Source organism: Glycine max, chromosome 16, assembly GCF_000004515.6.
Source record: "Glycine max cultivar Williams 82 chromosome 16, Glycine_max_v4.0, whole genome shotgun sequence".
Lineage (NCBI taxonomy): Eukaryota > Viridiplantae > Streptophyta > Magnoliopsida > Fabales > Fabaceae > Glycine > Glycine max.
This window is the reverse complement of record NC_038252.2, coordinates 27,644,455-27,657,510: the sequence shown is the minus strand read 5'-3', so window position 1 is coordinate 27,657,510 and position 13,056 is coordinate 27,644,455. Positions and strand designations below refer to the sequence as shown.

General features: G+C 26.4%; 1 long non-coding RNA gene across 2 annotated transcripts; it reads left to right on the top strand.

Annotated features, from left to right (window-relative positions):
• The first annotated feature begins 5,152 nt into the window (after window positions 1-5,152).
• On the top strand, window positions 5,153-7,669 carry LOC100789423 (uncharacterized). Of its 2 annotated transcripts, none has more exons than XR_418830.4 (3): window positions 5,153-5,300; window positions 6,857-6,970; window positions 7,166-7,669. It is a non-coding gene; the product is annotated as an uncharacterized lncRNA (long non-coding RNA). The 2 variants fall into 2 exon arrangements; XR_003265018.2 differs by lacking the exon at window positions 5,153-5,300 and adding an exon at window positions 5,402-5,546.
• The last annotated feature ends 5,387 nt before the right edge of the window (window positions 7,670-13,056 follow it).

Here is a 13,056-nt window from a genome sequence, read left to right as displayed (position 1 = left end):
TCTTCTAGATTTCTTTTGTTAGTAGGATCTCAATCATGTTATGATTTTTAACATATAATATTCATTAATTTCTAGATGTTGTAAGTTGTAACAATGTTGAATTATGTACTAAGAGAGAAATTTGATATGTTTTTTTTTCTTTAATTTTCTTATTATTTTTACATTCTGTAAATAAAAAAATTGGAATATTTTTGTATTATTTTGTTTTCTCCCTTTTTTCTATTATTAATTTTGTTTTCTCCCTTTTTTCGATTATTATTAGAAAATACTGTTTCATATTTCCCCACAAAATTAGTTTTTAAATAAAAAATTAAAAATAATAACACAAATATATACACGTACCTGGAAAATTTTGTTACATGTGTTGTAACATCAAAAATTAATTTATCAATTGTGAATGTATTTTTCCTATTTTCTCCTTAATTTTATATGCTACGATAAACATGTTTAATTATATGCTTTCTTTCCTTTTCTAACCAAATTATTAATTAAAATATTAAATATAGTATTTTAATTTATTTTATTTAAGCTTTGTATTAAATTATTTGAAATAATAAAAAAAAATTGGCCTTTCGTTTGATTTCATTCTCACTCTTTCAAAATTAGTTATTAATTAAATATACTAAAAGTAAAAACATAAATGAATAATAGAGGCATAAGATTAGAAAACATTAAACTAAAATTAATATACACACATGATCAATACATAATAAGGATAATCATTATCTTCTATGAATTTTAATAAAATAAAAATATTAGAGCACAATAGAAATACGAACACATAAATGTGACAATATTTAAGTTTTCAATAATAATAATAATAACATCATATAAGATGAAAAATACAACAAAACCATATACAAAATTAATTTAAATATGACCAACAAATCAAAATGTTTTGATCTAACATTTCAAAAATGTTGACATGAAGGCAAAATCAGATCAATGACTGCGGTACATTTCAAGTTTTAAGTTTCTATCTAACGGCTCAAAATATTGAATGGAGGAAAAATTAGATCAGCTGTTGCTATCAAGTTAAAATTTTGATCTGACGGTTCTAAAAACTTGAAGTGAAGTTTACTAAAATAAATTTTGGATTTTAGTCCTTAAAAGAAAGGCTTAACATTATTTATCCTGTAATTTAATATTTTTTATTTTCATAGTAATTTTTTATTTTAGTCCTCACAAAATATGCTTATTTTATTTTCCGTCCTTAAAATATTAACTAAAGCGCTTTATAACAATAAGAAAATATTTTAAATGGTAAAAAAAAGTTATCTAAAATGTTTAAAGGATGAAAAATAAAAAACACATTTTGTATAGAATAAAATAATTTTTTAAAGGAATAAAAATGAAAAAAGAAATGATAAGTTACAAGGAAGAAAAATGCATTTAAACCTTAAAAAATATTGATTGGTTAATGTCCATGAATTTTTTTTGTCGTCACTACTTTGAAAATTTAAAATTTCAGCATTTTTAAAGTATTTGTAATTAATACAAGAGTGTGTTTAGATGAGGAATTTAAGTAGAAAAAGTCATTTTTAAAAGGATTTAAATTTAAGTAATTTTAAAAATGTTTGAATGCATTGCTAAGTACTTATAAAATGTTTTCCCACTTTAAAATATAAAAAAACCAATTCATGACTAAAAATAGTTAAAAAAATTTGAAAACTAACTAAATAATAAATACACTAACAAAACAAAGTATTAAAAATAAAAATTAATAGTCACAGTTAACCATTTTTAGTTTTTTATAACAGTTTAAGTATCGTAAATTAAAAAAATTATGTGACAAAAAAAATTTTCATTGCGCATCAATCAATAATATTAAAATTAAAATATTTTTTTAACAAAAGCAAAACTTTATTATTAATATCAGGCATAGCAAACCCAGGGCGTACTAAACTAAAACTATCCCCCAATCAACAATACATGAAAAAAAAAACAAAGAAATGTAAAACTTGCTGATTATAGGCTTTTTTTTTATAAAGAGCATTCTGAATATAGCCTTAAATTAAGAGGTCCTTAAATTAAGAGGGTATTTGGATGAGAAATTTAAAGTAAGAAAAGTAATTTCTAAAGGAATTTAAAAATTTTATTTTGAAATTTATTGTTTGGATGTTTTATTTTATTAAAAGAATTGTATAGAATTTTAAAAAGGAAAATTTAATAAACTAAAAATGTGGAATTGTAAATGCCGTTTTGAAATTGATAATTCTAAAATTCTTTGTCACGTGAATGCAGAGCTCTTTTTCTCTCTCCCTAACACTCTTAGTCATTCTCGCCGTGCTTGCTGTAGTTTGCTCATTCTCGTTCTTTGGTTTGTTTCTCTCACTCGAACTCTCTTTCTCTCTTGATCATCTCTTTTTCCCAGGGTTTGATTAGGGTTCTTCCTAGGTTATGATTTAGGTTTAATTCCCAATGTTTCTCACTCTTTCTGTGGTTCTTTTTCTCTCTTTCCTCGCTTTTTCTCTGTTTCTTTCTCTCTCTTTCCTCGCCCTTAGGTTATCGCGAATTATATCCCTCACTTGTTTTTCTTAATTAATTGTGCACCTTCAAGTTATTATGTTTTGTGTTTCGGTGGAACAGGTGTGGAGAATGAATTTGCTGGTAATTTATAAAATTTCATGGTATTATTCATTGTCTTGTAGATGAATCCCCATTTTTTCATTTTTGAAGTAATTGTTATGCTGCAGAAATAGGGATAGAAATGGAGAATTACATTGAAATGTCAAGAGACACCGATCCTACGATAACTTACATTGTCTTGTCTCACTGCCTTGTGCTTTCCTTTGTGTCTTTAATTTCACGACTTTATCTAGTCTAGTGATTTTGTAGGGTATAATTGTTGCATGTTTTTATGACAATATTAATGTACACTTAAAATTTTATTTGATTTTCTATCATATCTTTCAACTAGGATGCTTAATTTTGCTATACTTGTTTGAACTTGTGTGGGTTAAGGGTGGTTTTGTTCTTGCTCTATCTCATGCTTATTTATTCAATTATCTATTGTAATAGTAGCTTGATAATTATTATGCATACTTAATTTGTATATTTAAATCATATAGCAGTTATCTAATTTTCTCTCTTTTAACACTTCTTTTGATCTAAAAAGATAGGAATTTAGCTTCTTGATTTTTTATCCAAAAAATGCTAAAGTTAGTAAATTTACAATGTTTTGGCTTTTTTTTTTTGTAGAGATTGACACAGTAGGTAGGAGGTCTGGGAGAGGTTGAAGGATTGGAGTAGCACACTTAGTGCAAGGAGCCAAATTAGAGGTTGCCATTCAAACATACAAAAAGTATGGCGTGAAAGGACATAAAACCCACTCACTAGAGCTCTTCTTCTTTAATTTTCTCATTTCCTTTGTTTTTTTTTAGCCTTTTATGACTATGAGAGGCTAAATCACCAATTGTTGGGGGATTGACAACCAAACACTCTTAATGTAATGATTCTTATTATCCATTTAATGTTATTTCAATATTATTTCTTCTTTTCTGAGTTTATTGCCTTGTTTATGGTTTGATTACCCATTCATATGTATGTTATAAGGTTTTAATCATTAGGAAATGTTTGCATCCTAAGAACTTGAAAGAGCTTCTAGGTAATTCATGTCTAGGGATAGAATGATGTTATTTAGCCTTAATTATGCATCTTTATTCTTTAAGCAAATGATTTGATGTAGCTTTTAAGGGATTAGGAGTGAACTTAGGTGATTTAGGCTTTTTCACATGAGGAATCATGGTTATGATAGGTAGTTTAGTGGATGGAGGTAATAGTCAGGATAATGTTAAATGATGAAAAATCTCCAACATTGCATCAAGAGTAGTTTCGGTAGGTCAAACACCCAACATGTCCACCAAATTCTGCACCAAACAACAATTTACACCTCCAAGTGTTTGTTTTTTTTTTTTTGTGTCTCTTGCATGTGCTTTACCTTGTTATCTTTATTTATAGTTGAATTTTACAATTATGCATTATCACTTGGAAAAAAGCTAGTGTAATAATTTATAGGCTTAAAATTATATATATATATATATATATATATATATATATATATATATATATATATTATAAACTCTGAGCATAGTTGAAGTCCCCTGAAGTTCCTGTGGATTTGACACTCAATCTTATCATTTTAAATATTACTTGAACGAATTAATACACTTACAAATGAGTTAACATAACTATGTACATTAGATGATAAAAAATTCTAAGGAGTTATATATACAAAATAACAACATGTAATTGATTATTTATTAGAATATGTAGGATGGTAGTTATGTTTTTGCAAGGGATAAGACTAAACAAGTAGGGTCCATTTATTTAAAATCTGTTTTGCTACTTCAAACAAACATGTAGGCATACAATAATACTTTAGAATCCTTTGTTTGTATATATCTGCAACCAGTGGATCATTTTCTAGCTCTGTGTCTTTGCTCATTACTATATATATAATTTATAATTAGTTCTTTGCTAGTAAGACAGAAAAATGTATCAAAACCTAAAGATAATTAATATAAAAATTAATAAACATATCACATTTAGAATTATTTTTTACTATTAGTATATAACATATTTTCTCATATATATATATAAATTATAAAACTGTAAAAATGAAAAAAAAGGTTAAATGAAAAAATATAAAAGGAAAAAAAGAAAGAAAAACATAAAAAAAGAAACATTAAAAATAAAATCGTAAGGAGTGAAAGGAAAAAAAATATAAAAAAGATTTATTTTTTTAAAAAAAGTAAAACGGGAAAAGAAGAGAGAGAAAGGTAAAAAAAAGTTAAAGTTCAAAATATTGAAAAATACGTTAACGCGCCTCTTTATATGTTTGAGACTTGGCAAGATTACTTTTATAATAATTATTATTAGGTTTAATTATTTATTTAATTTTTATAATTTTTAAATTTATTTATTTTAATTTTTATAGTTGATAAGTAGATTTAATAATTAAATTTTTAGTTGCTAAAAATTTATATTTTAATTTTTAAAAGATTATCATTGTTAAAAAATTTTAATTCACGGAATTAAAAAATTTAACTATAGAGACTTTTTAGAAATAAAATATAAATTTTGAAAAAAATTTACATATTAATCATAAGAACTAAAGAAGATAAATATTAAAAAAAAATAATTAAACCTTATTATTATTAGATATAATAGAATAGATTTATTACACAGCGCAATTGTACAAACGCTCACCATTGTGGCTTGTCTAGGTCTTCAATCGAACTCGCCAGGAACGGAACTTTCTCAGATTGACACACACCATGAAGGAAAGTGGTTTCGAGGTACTCTCCTTTCTCCAAAAATACTGTCTTCTTTACTTTCCCTGCATCGCCACACGTTTAAGCGTTGGTTAAATTTTTTATTCTTGAAATCTTCTTGGAACGTGTCTCGAAATATTGGGTCAGATTCAGTTGATTTATAGCCACAAGTTGTGATTTTTCGTTTCTTTTCTCTCAAATAAAGCATAACAACGGGAGAATTTTGCTATCTTGCTTATATAAATTAGGTTTATGCATTTTAGTGACAAGGTATCGTTCTCAAGTTTTGTTTTATCTTGCCTTGGTAAAATCCCATTGAGTAGAAGATCCAGAAACATCTTAGACTTTTCAATTGTTTCTATAAGAGTTTGCATCTAAAACGGCATCAGGGTTTTGATTGAAATTCGTTGATGTTAAGGTTAGGGGTTTAATTTCAGGCTATTAGTGCCGCTTTAGATTAGGCTAGCCTTGAATGTTCATGTAGATCAACCTCACTAGTGAGTGCTATTTTCCAAGGTTTTGCACTTTTTGAAGATAGTGGAGCTCCCTCTTAAAAGACAAGATGAGTCCATTTGTTATCGGGTTTTTATTATTATTATTATTATTATATTGAGACCTGCGTGCTTCTCTTTTGTATAAAGCTATGGCTTTGATAATTCTATTGACATGTGAAGAAAACAATGCACCCTTGTGTGAAACTGAGTGACTGTGATTGATTCTGATTCCTGTTTGCTGGATGCATACTCCTGTTGTGGTATCTAATTTTCTCAATATGAATGTATATGAAGGTAGGAGAGTACACTTACCTAGCCATTGACTGGATATTTGTTTGATGGCTGTGTGTATTGATTTTTGTTTCTCATGTGAAGCTATCTTTTTTTTGGCACATCTTACGGTGTAGTTTTATGGTAGGAACAACAGAAAAAAGTGGGGTAGCAGAAAGAGTATGGTAAATTAAAATGAATTTGTGGTTACACAAGAAAGAACAAAGTAGATATTGATGTGATGCCAATCAAGGAGAAAATGACAGAAAAATAGGTAGGGTGGTTTGGATGTATGCAATGAAAACCATTGGAGGTACTGGTGAGGAGAATGGATTGCATAATTTTTAGTCTTGTAAAAAAGAGTAGAGGGGAACCAAGAACTTAGAAGGAAATTATTAAAAGAGATCTCATGGTGAATGATGTTCCTGAGAATTTCGTTTTTAAGTGAGTCCAATGGCTTCATATGATCTTTGTGTCTAATGTCACCTAATGAGATAAAGCTATTGTTGTTTGTGTGGTTTTATGGTGTAAAAACTAAAAACAAATGTTAACAATATTGCTTTTAATGGTATTCATTAACGGCAAACCATTCATTATAAGGGTTTGTTTGATTTCACATTTCATACAATATCCCTTGTTTGAACATTGGCAACAACTTCAGCATCTGAAATTCAAATTTGCCTGTGGTTTACTGGTTTTGGGAATACAATATTTTGCTTCCTTCTCCTGTGGCTTTCAATCTGTCCAGTTACTGTATATGAGGTTGTGTATATACTCTCCAAATCATTTATGTGAAAGAAGTGAATTTGGTTTCAGAATAATGATACAAAGCAAGCTGCTGCTGATGTGTTGTTTCTATATTCAAAATTTGCAATGGCATGCATTGGATGTAAGGCTCGTCCATGTGATTTGAGGTTTCATTTGATGAAGGTATGGGAACAAATTTTGCTCTTTTCTCATTAAGAATAGTGCTGAGTGTATTGTTATTTGTAATATGCCAGTATAATGATTCTGTATGTATGGCAGCTGAAGGAATTTTGTCTTGAGAACTAGCATGTCCATATTTTCATTGATCCATGCTTTGTTTTCTATATGACCTTTAATGGATATTATACTATTTTTCAGGAGATTTCAGGTATGCCCTCTTCTCTAAATAGGGAGTCACCACAGAATGCAGCATCTCCTGATGCAATGGGTGAGTCATCCAGCACAGGAACAGCAAGACTTGATAGAACAGACAGTTTTCGTGCACTCTAGTTGAGAGTGGACTGTGACCATGTTTTTGGTTGGGGCTGTGGCATAGTAGGTGTTTGTGTCTTGGTAAAAGCACTTTTTTCCTGCATATTATCATATTATGATGCTATGCAGGCAGAATTATGTTTCCAATTACCATCTATGCAATGGCTCACAGATTGGTATTTGTTATACCAGTCAGTCAGTCATTTCATTTTAAATTTGTTGTAGTGTGGTTCAAATTTGGTTCGTTTCAGTAAGTAAATGTTGCTCTTAATCCTTCTACCTGGCTCGAGTATAATTACCTCTCATAAAGGATGTATGTAGTATTGTAGTCTTGTACCAAAAAAAAATCAGTAAATAAATGCATGTGTTCAATGTTTTTTTTTTGCTCAATGTAAGTTCAGCTTGTTGAACTTGTGTATTCATAGGATCTTCCAAGTTTGAATTCAGATTGTGTTCAGGCCGGGCAAGATGCAAGGCAAATTAGGCATCAGCCTAAGGCCCAAAAAAAAAAAAAATTTTAGGTCCCTAAAATTTTTTTATTATTAACTATTAACAAATTTTATCCGATCAAAATAAAATAATTTAGAATTTCTCTCTTCCCTAAAAATTAGTCAATCAATATCATCTTTCTAAAAATTAATCAATATCACAATTAATGTCATTTAAAGTATTTTATTTATCTCAAAAAAATAAATTTCTATTAACTTTCCTTTAATCCATCCCAATTCCCTAACTAACGTATTTCACTCTTGAGACTCCATTCTTCACGTTTTTTCATCTCCCCATCTTCTGTTCATAAAAAAAATCTATTCTTTTTTCTTTGAATGAAATTTATTGTCTATTGATCAAACTTTGTCTCCGTGGCTCAACCTCTCTGATATTGTCTGAATTTTGAATGTCTATAAATCTCTCTCTGTATCCAATTCCAAGTTCTATCATTATGTTCATCAATCATCATTTTCTATATTTATTTTAGAGTTTAATTTTTTTAGATTTCTTTAATATTTAGTTAATTTTTTTATTTTGATTATTTACAAAAGGAAATGTCAAATTAAAGATAAATATAAAAATTAATATTTTATATAATATACTAAGTCTGTTTAGAATTCTTATAAGAAAAAAAGATCCTTTTAATATTTTGTCGTCACCTTAATTCCTAAAATATCTGTACACGGTTCTGATTGTGTTGCCCACGTGAGGAATGAAACTATCGTCAAGTTTGTCCTCCTTTGTCCATAAATATTTTTTTTATTGCCACTGTTATAATTCCGTGTATCTCGGCAACCTTAGTTATTTTGTTTTGGGTGAGATAATTTTTAAGAGAAGACTGTTTGTCCTTTTCGTTAAGTATACCATGCGTTGATATACGCAAACCAAGAAGTTCGCCTTAATTTGTAATAAAACAGTTTTTTTTTTTTTTTGGAAGATATGCATTTGTGAAAGTGTTATCTAAGATTACAAGTACTAATTATTATACACTCGCAAATTGTTCACCTAGTGTCCACTCAGCCTACATGGTTAATTACGTATATGAATAAGATTAATTTTAGGCCATGAGACTTTTAGATAAGTTTGTAAATTTGATATTTGATATTTTATTTTTATTTTTAATTTTATGTATTTTAAAAAGACACTTTAATCTCTAACTAATTCTTAATCTTTTTAATTCTAAACCTAGTCTTTACTGTCTTCTATCAATTGTTCTATCAAAACATGCCCTTCAAATGATTAGTCAAGATCTGGGTTTCAAGTGAGCTGCCCAACACTTATTCTTCTCAAGGATCTAGTCATGTGCTCGTTTGATGCACGAATATAAGTTAATCTATTATGCATATTTGTGAACGAAGGAACATTAATCGCATCAGACACTATCATGATACAATGGATCAACATAATTGGCAAGAGCCTCGTCAACATTATCCCTTTGTTCCTCAACCTCATCAACAACATTCATCAAGTCAATGAGAATTGGAATTGTCCCTGCCTCAACAAGTGTCATACTGTTCCATCATAGCTCAGTTGAGCAAATGCGCCAGAAACATTAATAGAATGCAAGAATGCAAGGCTAGGTTTAAAATTAGGAAGATTAGGAATTAATTAGGGATTATAGTGTCTTTTTATAATATATTAAATTAAAAATAAAAAAATCAAATTTCTAAAAAGATGTTTAGACTTTAATTGTAAAAACAAAAAATTAAACTTAATCATGTGATGTGACAAAATAAGTCATGTGACATTAATTAAATAATATATAACACATATCAATATAATTTATGTTAAAGTTACACCAAGGTAAAGATCTTAATTTTATTTTACTAGTAGTTAACTATTATTAGATAATTTCAATAATCTCATAACATAATTAATCACTTGAAAATCAAAAATTAACTATCATTACATATTTTAATAAGAACAAATTATAATTACAATAAATCTTAAAATAAACATACATACTTGTTATTGTACTTCTTCTAAAAATAAGTGAATATATATTAAAAATTTATTAATATAAATCCACTTATTTTTTTTAAAGAAATATATTGAAAAGCTATAACTACTGTTCTTATAATACACTCAGATGCAGGTTACTAATGTTTTTTTTTTCCTAAAAAAATAAGTGGGTTTGCATTAGTAGATCCCTTTTAATAATCTCACTTATGAGATAAAATTAACTAATTTTACATATACAGTTAACCACGCATGATGATCAATATTTTCATAAAACTATTAATCATTTGTAAGACAATGTTACGTAGTTAACCATGTGTGATGATTAAGAATCTAATTACACTATTAATCACTTGTGAGATAAAGTTAACACAATTAAACATTTCAATAACCTCGTAACATTATTAACCATATATAAATAATTACATATAATCATCTTCGTTTATCCTTAATCACTTCTAAGATAAAGTTAGCCATATTTACATATACTACCCAATAACCCGTGCCATGCACGGGTATTAATTTACAACATATATATATATATATATATATATATATATATATATATATATATATATATATATATATATATATATATATATATATTATTGTATTTTAATTATTTGTCTTAATTATTATAATTATTAAATCTACTTATCTTAATGAAGTATATTTAATAATTATGTTAATTACTTTAATTACACTAACAGAAATTTCAGAAATTTAGTAATACATTAAATAAAAATCTAAAGCACATATAATATTGTTGTTTCCGTTTAATTGAGAGCAACGTCGTTAAGGTTATAATACTGACATTTTATTTACGTTTAACAACGGTTAATAATTATCACTGTTAAATTTTATTTATTAAATTATAAAAATTTATAATAAAAAAATATAATTTTAAGTTGTGATTATAAACTCTCACTACAATAATTTTTTAATTTTAAAAATTATAATTTAACATGGTGGTAATTTTTCAAAGTCACTAAAAAAATATTTTTTAATTTAGAAAACTATAGTATTTTAATAAAAATAAAATTTACTCATTTTAGTTAAATAAAATTATAAAAATTTTAAAAATAAATTTTATTATATTTTGAAATTATAATGAAAATAATATTTTTATAATTTAGATTGTAATAATTTAATAATCTAAAATGATATAATATTTATAATAAAATAAAAAAAACAAAAAAAAGGAATATTTATGAAAATTTAAATTATAATTTTTATCATCATTTTATTTTTTTCAGTGTTATAAAAATATAATTTAAATTATATTAGAACATATTATTTTATAAAAAATTAGTATTATGTTATTAAATATTTAAAATTTTTCTTAATAATTTATTTTAAATAGTGATTATATAATGTGATATAATATTTTTTTAAAATTTAAATTATTATTGCAAATGACTAAATTATTGTAATTTTATTATATTTTTATTAATTGGAATATTTTAATAAAATGAAATTATAATATTTTTTAAATATTTTAATTTTAATTAAAAATAATAATATTTTTGAAATTATTTTATAAATTAAAATTATTAAATTATATATTTATAAAATAATTTTAATAATGGATGGTATGAACTGTCATTATGTTATGAATCGTCAATCAAAGCTGCTAGTATTCGTGATCTAACAGTGTTACTGTCAATTCAACTAATATGACAATATTACATTGATTTTGAAAGTTAAAGGATGCAATTGAATAAATTAAATTATAGATATAACATTTTTTATCAATAAATTATGAATCAGCATCATGGGCTAATATTGTGCAACCCATATCCGCGAATACCCAACCCATTTTAATTCCGACAGCTACTCTCCAACGAATAAATTTTCTCCATTTTAACGATCCTCCCACCCACCCTCTATTTCAAAACACATCCTTTTTCCATTCTTCTGCTTCCATTCTCTTGTATTTATATACACGGCTTCATTTTCTTTTTATTCATCTATGCATTGTTTTTGTTTTCAGTCCTTTATTTTGTTTCTTTTTTCTTTATATCTTTTTAAATAAATGTTTCTTTCACCTTTCAAAACACTTATAAAATATATTTTAAGGACAAAAAATAAAACAAACATAATTTACAAGTAATAAAAAATAATTTTGTCGATGACAAAAAGCAAAAAACAAATATTAAATTGTGAGAATTAAAAAAATATTTAAACTTTTTATTAAGACATAAGAAGTTCATGAACTGAAGCTCACATTCAAGATTATTTAACCCGCCAGTTAAATAAGTTGAACTAAAAGCCCACAATTAAAAGGACTCGAAGAATTAAGCCCATATATAATGTGGGTTATAGCTTATGTAGGTAACCTGTGGGTCCAAGCCCAAATGCCCAACTCTTGCAATAAGTGATGATTTGACTGTGGTTTAAGGTTGTCACCATGCATTAGTTCTATAATGGGAATTTGGAGAAACAAGAAAATAGGATGTCACTATCATACAGTCTCCAAACCGTCTAGATCACCTAAATGAGTTTTTAGGTTAAATCAAACCTTCAAAAAAGGGTTAAAGTCAAATTTGTGATTGTAAACCATGTCAACTTTAGGCTTACCAAAGTATTGTCTCTTTCTACTTTTAGATTATTATTTCAGATAAAAGTTTTTAGATAGGTCTATTTTATAATTAATAATTTATTTTATATTAAAACTAATAAAAATATAAATATTTTTCGTCCATATAAATTTGTTTATTTTTTTTGTCTGTCTTTGCAAATTATATTTTTTTTTCTAGTCTTGTAATTATATCTTTTTTTATATCTAGTGTTCATAAGTTTTTTTTAATCTCAACATGATGTGACACTTTTTATTAATGTAGCATGTTTTTTGACATGACCCCACTAACATGATATTTTTTTTGTCGATGACACTTGCATGTCAAAGACCGTCAGCGGCATCCATAATTTTTTATGCCAAGAACTAACGAGAAAATAAAATTCAGGACAATTTTTTTAAGAAAAAAAATTAAAAGGACTAGAATAAAAACGGGGGAAATTGGAATTAAAAATATTAATGCTTATTTTTTATATAAAAGGTATTTTTGGTACAATGGATACCCATATTAAAAAATAAAAGGAAAGAAAAAATGATTACATATGAACTAAAAATATATTTAACTATTTTTTAATATAAAAAAGTATTTTTTGTACAAAGGGTATTTATGGTAATGTAAATTTAAAAAAAAGGAAAGGAAAGGAAGTGTAGTTAGTAAACGTGGGAGTAGAAATAACAAAAACTGAGTAACGGCTATGTCTCTACAACGGCTACTTTTTTTCCAAGGTTTAAAAAAGCACTCTCTCTGTCT